This window comes from Echeneis naucrates, chromosome 22 (genome assembly GCF_900963305.1).
Source record: "Echeneis naucrates chromosome 22, fEcheNa1.1, whole genome shotgun sequence".
Lineage (NCBI taxonomy): Eukaryota > Metazoa > Chordata > Actinopteri > Carangiformes > Echeneidae > Echeneis > Echeneis naucrates.
In genome coordinates this window covers 1,492,513-1,501,905 of record NC_042532.1, presented here as the reverse complement: position 1 = coordinate 1,501,905, position 9,393 = coordinate 1,492,513, and the positions used below count along the sequence as shown (strand labels likewise).

Genomic DNA, 9,393 nt, shown 5'->3' with positions numbered 1-9,393 from the left:
GATGCAAAGCAAGGGAGATGTGGGGAGCAGCTTCATCACTCATCATGTACCACTCTTGTTGTTCAGGGGTGAGTGTTACTTCTGCAGCAACACCAATAGGAGCCACATAAATAGCACATGAATGTAGTTCCCAATTTTGTCCCTCTATGTCTTTATTAAACTGTTCCTCATACCACTGAGTTTCCTGTCTGTCATAAAACAAAGTCATATGGAGAGGGTCAGGAGGGGCCACGTAAGGGTGAATCTGGGAGATCCAGGGCTTCCAGGTGAGATAGGCCGACAAGATTCCACCTTTGTCTACTTTTTCACTGTGCAATAAACCCCAATAGACGTCAGCTGCTTTTTCAGCAATGGGTTGGATGAGGTATTGACTCGAATGTGTGGCGCCGGCGCAGTCACATGGCAGAGAGGTGCCATCAGGAAAAGAGACTGTGAGGCCGTCCGGGGAGCAGAGGATGGTTGCTCCCAAGCGAGTCAGAAGATCTCTCCCTAGAAGATTGGAAGGCACTTCAGGAGAATGCACAAATGGGTGCAACACAGTCTGGTTACCCAACCGGGTAGTGAGAGGCTTGGTGTAAGACAGAGTAGTAGGAACCCCAGAGAAACCCATGACTGTTATGACTTCAGTTGACAACAAGTTTTTTTGTACAGTCTTGATGGTGGAAACGGTGGCACCAGTATCCACAAGGAAAGGCAGTGTGTCTTGATTTACTGCCACTGACAACACCGGTTCTGCCGTGAGGTGCTGTTCAGGGCTTCTCTGTGGGGTGTGTCACTCAGCATCCTGCCACAGGGGGGACTGTGGGTAGGGAGGATGAGAGCCATCTCCATGGCCTCCTCTTTGTTGCTCCCCTCCCCTTCCTCTCGGTTGATATCCACCACGTGCTGAGGCCGGGTTGTATGGACAGTCCTTCATCCAGTGGGAGGAGTCACCACACAGGAAACAGACACGGTTTCGTCCATAAGACCATCCCCCTGAGAACCCTCTCCTTCCCCCGCCCCGCGGACCTCTCCACCCTCTGTTTATTCCTCCCCCCCTTCTATGGTACGGCTCCCATGGCGGAGTGTGAGAAAGATCCGGATAAGCCGGGGTGATATCTCCTCCCCCAGACTGTACTGTCTGGGCCATTATCTTAGTTGGCTCTTTCTTGCCTTTTTTCTTTTCATTAACTTCCTCCCTGACCTTGGCTAATTGCAGTTTGAGCAGTTGATTTTGAAGGTCAGTGTGTTCCTTCTCATCTTGTTGTGTTTTATCTTGGGCGGCAGTGAGATGATGAACGAGGTGCTTTTCCCACACACACAGGTGGCATCCCAGCATATCAGGATTGTTTTTCATGGCCTGTTGCACTGACTCAGGGACTCCATTCAAAACAGCTTGGCGGAACCACTCGGCCTGAGAGCCATTATTTCCTGGATGCAGTCCTGTTTGAGTGGTCCAAATGTCTTTTGCTGCACTTAAAAATTGACGAGGGTTTTGTTTTGGGTCCCATGTGATTTTAGGTATAGCAGTAGCGTTGGGCAAAGGGAAGTGAGTACGCATGGCAGCTCCAATTTCAGTACAGTGATCTAAGAATGGGCTATTATTAGGTAAATGGTGAATGTGCGCGTCTGTCTCTATGTCTCTAAGGTTAGTCGGGGTCATGCAGCGTGCTGCAACAGCTCGGAAATCCCCTAAAGCCAAAGTGTGTCCGGCTGTCAAGGTATCTAATTTACACAGCCACAAGCTACCGCCATCAGTCACAGGTGGAAGTTTATCTACCATTGCCTGTACATCACCAAATGCAAAAGGTTTATATTTAGGTGGTTGTCCAGAGGCCACAGCTATAAGAGGACATTGAGACGCGCCCAACGTACGACCAGACCGCAAACACATATTATCAGTATGTGCCTCCTGTATTAATGGAGGTATGGGCGCTCCTAACAAATCAACAACCGGCTCGATCAAAACACGACGCTCTTTTCTTTCCTGTTTCTGTCGGTCTGGAACTTTATAAGCATTAGTCACTGTTTCAATATCCTTCTCTGACAGGGAGGATAACTGGTGACGATGTCGGCGGTCTTCCCCTGAGGCTACCTCCATGTCTGACAGCTCAACCTCCAAGTTTAACAGTAGACCTTGAGACTTATCTGCCTCCCACTGTCCTTCAGCTTGAAGATAAGCTTTCTTTGGGGCTGATCTGCTTTTACCTCGTTCCGTCATTAGCTCGCATTTTGTTGCCTCTAATTCTCTTTTAGCTTGATTTATTTGTTTTTGTAGTTGTAGTAGTTGGTTTTGATCAGCCTCATCTGCTAGTAGTTTAGCCTGTTCCTGCTCCTGTTGTAATCTCTCCCTTAGCTGCCTGTCCCTAAATTCTGTTTGAGGAGGCCCAGAAGCAGTTGTAGCAACTGTCTGAGCTTGGACCACCTCAAGTCGCGGATATAGGCCAGATTGAGATGGTTGAGGGCCTAAGTGCACTGCGGCTACAGGGGTGGATTGAGCCAACGCGTGTGTATTATCTGGCGCACTAGGTGACTGTCCTGTCGATTGTGTAAGGCACATAGAAAGAGGGCTATACGTAGTTGGTTGCAGCACAGTGGACGCAGAACGAGTGTCTTCGTCTGTCTCAGTGTTTTGTGTGTTGGGTGTTTCAAGGCTCATTATGCCTTTATCTATGTAAAATGTTGACACAGGATACATTCCTAGCGCTGGAGGTGCATATGGCGGGGGACATGTGTAGGTGTCAGATGCAGTTACCAGTCCGGAGAGTTGCTCCTTTTGATGCAGGTGTTTGGTGCCTTGCCAGTGAACCAGCAGCTCAGACCACTCCTGTCGCTCCTTCTCCCCCTCCTGCTCCTTTTTCTTCCAGCTCTGTCTCTGCAACATACCTGCGCTCTGACCCTGCTCTGCCGCTTCCTGCTTTCTGTTTATGGCTGCTGTTACTTTTTCTAATAAGAGTTGTCCTAATGGCCCTCTGTGTTCTAGGGTTTTTCCTTTTTCACAGACTAGGTTTTCCATTTTCTTTATTGCTTTTTTTACTTTTTTGTCTTTATCAGATTGTTTTGTAGTAGCGGCCAGGGCATTGGCTGTAGATTCAATTTGTGTCCTCAACATAACATATGGGCCGGCTGGGCCCCAGCCGCTATCGTCTTTCTCCCTGTCAAATTCTCCGTCCATCTTAACTAGACTCTGAGCTCCACAGTTTTATTACGGCGACAAAACACCGGAGACAGCTACGTTAGCCCACTGCAGTTCCCTGAGAGACAAGCTTCTAGGCCAACTCTAACAGTCGGTCCGGTCTCTCACTGGGTGTCTTTTCACAGGAACCACAGCGTTTACTCCAGTGACAATGTCCCGTTTATCAACTGGGTGATTTAGCCCTCGCCTGTGTTTCTGCTGGACCGTTAGAGAGGTTTTATCCTCTCTCCACCGTCCTAAACCGCAGCTGATGAAGGACGTTCGTTTACACCGTTAGGTATCCCGTCACTTCAGTCGCCGCCGACGCAGATCACAGCGAGTATTCACACAACGATTGACTCAGAGTCTTATTCTCTCCACAACCCAATACTCCCGCTATACTTCTCAAAACACACACATACACAATTAACACATTAATAATGAACACATTTCAAAATTTTTACCGGTTTTTTATCTCTTCACTTTTAACACACCAAAGGTTTCTTTTTCATGTAGATGTTACCGTCCAATGTTAGTGGCTTTTCTCTCGCGGGCTCTAAACCGATAGTACAGTACTTTATTCTCTGTAGGAAAATTACGTAGAATTATCCCGTGAAACCTACCCCCGTCTGTCCCTACAGTGGAACACCTTCCATAGGAAGACTACCTAACCATCTGCATTACACAACAGTTTCAATAAAGCACCAACCAAAGTACCAGCTGCTTTTCGAGGAACCTTTACACACTATAGTAACAAATGGTATTTCAGGGACCCCACCCCCGGGCTTCCAACCCAGCCGCGGTATCAGCCGCTCCTGGACCTCGTCAGGCCGACAGGTGGAGTTACGCCACTCTCAGGGTATATACTATAGTATATTATTTCCTTTTACCTTTGGTTTCACTTCACTTTTATTCCTTATTACCTTATCTGGCGGGGAATCTAACCGCTACGCCAGGCCGCGGACTTACAATTGCATACTCGTATTGATTCTTTTAGCTTCACCCTTCCCTTCACGTATATGGGACAAGACACATTTTGTATCGTGGCCAATATGCAGAATTTTGTTATAACAGGTTTCTGCTTACCTTTTTGTGGTGCCGGCTTGTGTCTATGAATCCCCTACTCGTGAAGAAAAGTGTTAGATCCGAATAGTCGTCCTCGCCTGTTCTCCCTCACATCCCGGACGAGCCCCCAAATTGTTGAGACGCACTTTTGTTGCTATCTCAGCCGGGCCGGGAGATGACAAAACACCGCTGAGGAGTCAGAATGTTGAATCAACAAGAGTATTTTATTTAGCGCTGTCTGCAGAGAGCGGAGATCACATAATACACTTCAACAGTGCACCAGGAAAAGCCAGGGGTGATCTGACCTGAAATTGTTTGTGTTTGAGTTTGTATACTGACAGGTTTGTTCCTCCTTGAAGGAGGTCCAGCCTGAGCGTGGCCTGTTCCTGATTGGTAAATTCTATCTACTGTTGTGGGTTATCGGCCAAGTTCTCAACTTACGTTTCTAAGACGTAGTCTCTTATGTTTTCTCGTTTTTGGTGAGAAACAGAAAGTTTTGTCTCGGTTTTGGTGAGAAACAGAAAGTTAGTTTACCACATTCCAGGGCGGCGTGACCTGCATGTATTTTAGACAGGTTAAACTAGTTCAACTGAAATTTTGCTCTTTCTGGTGCATTACATATCCATTTTAATATCCATCACTACACATCCCTATAAGGGCATACGCTGCGTCATTGAGAAAGCCACACATCTCTCGGCGCAGATGGTGAAAGTTGGAGCTTCAGCTGTGTATCTCTTTGTAGCTGGGGAGCGCGGCTACCGAGATGTGGATGGGTGGTAGTCCGCCGGGGGCACCCCGTCCTCCTCCGCCGGCTCGAGGGCCTTGGGGATCGGCAGCAATAAATTTGCTCCATCCGCCAACATGGGTGCACGCTAACTTCAGTGCTAATGTGCGTAATAAAGCAGCACATGTAATGAGAAATGATTCGCTGCTGGGTTCGGATCACATTTGTCGTTCACATTGTGTCAGGGGAGAGCGCGAACGCAGTCCCCCACTACCAGAAATGATGCAGTCGAGATTCCCACATTTGGGGAATTCGCAGTGGTCAGCACAACCGGAGTGCAATGGTTGAGCCTCGCCCTGGGTGAACCACCTTCTTGATCACGGTATCTCCCCTGCCAGGTAAGTATGACTTGTTCATCACACTGACCGGGCCCTCTTTCCCCGACACACCTTCTGCACTCACGGTGCTGCTGACCTTAAACATGAGAGAAGCCAGAGTCCTCCGGGGCTGTGAATGCGTGGGCAATCTGTACAGACAATGCAGGTTGACAAATTGGATGTCTTTTCCTTTTCATTTTAAACATCATACATTGATTGCCCATATGATACAAATACCAGGAGTATAAATCAACAATTTAAGCGAGAAGCAATACAGTTGCAGCGGCAAGAAGCCCCAAGGAATGCTGGCAAAACAATTGCTGACTGTCAATGCCTAAATGACCGGGATTATAATATTACATCTCCACTAGCAGATTTACTGTGTACCATGTAATTAAGTTTCTTTTTTTTTATCTACTTTTGAATCGCATGTACGGCAATTTGAAACTTATTTCTGTTCCAACGGCAGCGGGGCAAATGAAGGACAAATATAAGAGCATCGTTGAAAATCAGTAGTTCTGCTATAATATCTCATTGGGCGTGCTGCATATGTGTCCCTGTTGTGGGTTATGTCCAACATGTATGAAGCTATACTTTTTGTTTTACACTTCCTCTTTGTTGTAAGATGATCACGATGGTAATGATTTGATATTGTTTGCGTTCCACAGGAAAAAGACAGGGGGTCTCCTACTGAGGATTACACTCTTGCAGAGGAGATAATCATTTCAAATAGTGAGCGTTGCCCCTCGATGGAGGGTGTGGAGGGAGGAGTCCCATCAGACCCTGCTGGAGGTGGCGGCTCCAAAAGCAGTGCATTTGTACACGGTATGTTTCAGTGAGCCAGTGTTAAAAGACTGGGTTGGCAAAATGCAATTAGCCATTTATTGTGAAAGTAAGCAAGGTGTATGTTTGATTTCCGCAGCGGATAGTGAGATCTTCACATTTACCCTGTTGCCACCCCCCCCACACACACACACAAAAATGCTGTCCTCCAGAGAGGTGAGAGTAAATTCAACCTATCACATACATTTACATACAAACCCGTAGCTGCTGATCATACTTTGGGGGACGGGGGAAAATTTCTGCACATCTTGTGTACTCAGGTGGAGGTCGCGGGTGAGGATACACACTTTTTCCCCTTGTTAATAATGTGTAGTTTTTCCAATTGCCTGTATTAAGAGATGGAGTGAGTAAACTGCAGCTGTCTCACTTTGTGGTCTGCACTTGGGACTAAGTATGCTTTAAGTGTTGTCGGAGGTGGATGGGGTGCCCCCGGCGGATCGCCGCATGAGGAGAGTCCACCACCAGCAAACGCTGATAAAATGATAAAACATAGAGTTTGTACTATTTTCTTTGATTTCCTAATGTAGATGAAATGAAAGATGAAAGTTTCTTTGAGCTTGACTTGGATTTGTCTCACGATGGGGACTGCGTTGGCGCTCTCCCCTGATAGAATGTGAACAACGAATGTGATCCGAACGTCAACCCAGCAGCGAATCATGTCTCATTACATGTGCTGATCTACTGCGCACACTAGCGCACTAGCACTTAGGCTAGTGTGCACCCATGTTGACGGAAGAGCAAAATCGTTGCTCCTCCGCCAACATGCAACCCAAGATGGGTTGATCTGGCTGGCTGGCTGGCTGGGCGGGTGTCCCCTTCGTCCTCCGACGGTCCCCAAGGCCCTCGGGCCGGCGGAGGAGGACTGGGTGCCCCCGGCGGACTACCACCCATCCATATCCCGGTAGCTGCGCTCCCCAGCTACAAAGGGATACACAGCTGAAGCTCCAACTTACACCCTCTGAGCCGAGATCTGTGACGTCATCAATGACGCAGCAAATGGAACGACGCTGGGTATGCCCTTATAGCGATGTGTAGAAGGTTGGCAGTTTACTCAAAGATTCCTTATAATGTTCATATATTTCAAGTTCATATGTATGGATTTTGTTAGATTATAAAATTGAGAAATTCAGATGTGCTTCTCAGGGTTTGCTGAACATGCTTTATTATTCTTTTTAGAAATATATAAATGAGCTAAAATAAATGTCAAATCCGTCACCTTTATTGGACACAGACACATACTGTATGTACCAGCTTTGCACACGGTGCACTCAGCCTCCCATATGTCCCGACCTGGTCGGTAAACTGCTATTATTTCATTTTTATTGTTATTTGTTTCCCCCGCAGTTCACCTGTGAACGTGCGTTTGCGCGTGCGTCGTCATCTTGAACGCTTCAGCTGCTTTCTTGTTGTGAGTTTTGGAGATCCGCCCACAGGTCAGCCTCTCCGGGATTAGGTCACACACGCTAAAATAAAACAATGACAACCTGAGGGAAAGGAGCACACAGAGAGAGAGAGAGAGAGAGAGAGAAGGAAAAGCGGACGCTATCATCAATGAATAAAAATCCCGACACCCCTGGCGGGATGTAAAAAGTGGACATGTACGGGAAAAGAGGACTTTTTGTTCAGCCTATTAGGGAGTCCCTTGTGTCGGAGGAGGGAAGGTTGATCAAATAGTTCTATATGTCCGGATACTGCAGGTCAGGGACGTCCTGTTCAGCGGAGATATGAGTACATAGCACCGCGGGGGCATTATGCCCATCGCTAATATTTTATCTATGTCGTGTTGGGGTTTTTTGATTGTTATTATTATTATTATTAAGGCCAATTTCATCCGAGTTAAAGTGAGAAGTGAATTCAGAATACTTAAAATCTGCGGCGCCGGCATGAGCTATTTTCTGTTCCATTTACTGCCAAAATGGCGGCGTAAACAAACTAAGTCACGTGACATCCCGAGGATGTCAGGATCAATGGATCTGAATGTCTGTGTCAAATGTTACTTAGAATAAATCTTACAATAATTCAATTAATAAAGTAAAATAGCGGGATCCTGTTTACATGAAAAAAGAATAAATCTGTGGCGTTTTCAACTTCCTACACATCCCTATAAGGGCATACGCTGCGTCATTGAGAAAGCCACACATCTCTCGGCGCAGATGGTGAAAGTTGGAGCTTCAGCTGTGTATCTCTTTGTAGCTGGGGAGCGCGGCTACCGAGATGTGGATGGGTGGTAGTCCGCCGGGGGCACCCGTCCTCCTCCGCCGGCTCGAGGGCCTTGGGGATCGGCAGCAATAAATTTGCTCCATCCGCCAACATGGGTGCACGCTGACCTCAGTGCTAATGTGCGTAATAAAGCAGCACATGTAATGAGAAATGATTCGCTGCTGGGTTCGGATCACATTTGTCGTTCACATTGTGTCAGGGGAGAGCGCGAACGCAGTCCCCCACTACCAGAAATGATGCAGTCGAGATTCCCACATTTGGGGAATTCGCAGTGGTCAGCACAACCGGAGTGCAATGGTTGAGCCTCGCCCTGGGTGAACCACCTTCTTGATCACGGTATCTCCCCTGCCAGGTAAGTATGACTTGTTCATCACACTGACCGGGCCCTCTTTCCCCGACACACCTTCTGCACTCACGGTGCTGCTGACCTTAAACATGAGAGAAGCCAGAGTCCTCCGGGGCTGTGAATGCGTGGGCAATCTGTACAGACAATGCAGGTTGACAAATTGGATGTCTTTTCCTTTTCATTTTAAACATCATACATTGATTGCCCATATGATACAAATACCAGGAGTATAAATCAACAATTTAAGCGAGAAGCAATACAGTTGCAGCGGCAAGAAGCCCCAAGGAATGCTGGCAAAACAATTGCTGACTGTCAATGCCTAAATGACCGGGATTATAATATTACATCTCCACTAGCAGATTTACTGTGTACCATGTAATTAAGTTTCTTTTTTTTTATCTACTTTTGAATCGCATGTACGGCAATTTGAAACTTATTTCTGTTCCAACGGCAGCGGGGCAAATGAAGGACAAATATAAGAGCATCGTTGAAAATCAGTAGTTCTGCTATAATATCTCATTGGGCGTGCTGCATATGTGTCCCTGTTGTGGGTTATGTCCAACATGTATGAAGCTATACTTTTTGTTTTACACTTCCTCTTTGTTGTCAGATGATCACGATGGTAATGATTTGATATTGTTTACGTTCCACAGGAAAAAGACAG

General features: G+C 46.9%; 2 non-coding genes across 2 annotated transcripts; both read right to left on the bottom strand.

Moving 5' to 3' along the window:
- Positions 1 to 5,185: 5,185 nt before the first annotated feature.
- LOC115036460 (U1 spliceosomal RNA) lies at positions 5,186 to 5,349 on the bottom strand. The gene has a single exon (XR_003840394.1). It is a non-coding gene; the product is annotated as a U1 spliceosomal RNA (small nuclear RNA).
- A 3,230-nt stretch (positions 5,350 to 8,579) lies between these two features.
- Positions 8,580 to 8,743, bottom strand: LOC115036486 (U1 spliceosomal RNA). Its single transcript, XR_003840410.1, has one exon. It is a non-coding gene; the product is annotated as a U1 spliceosomal RNA (small nuclear RNA).
- Positions 8,744 to 9,393: the final 650 nt, after the last annotated feature.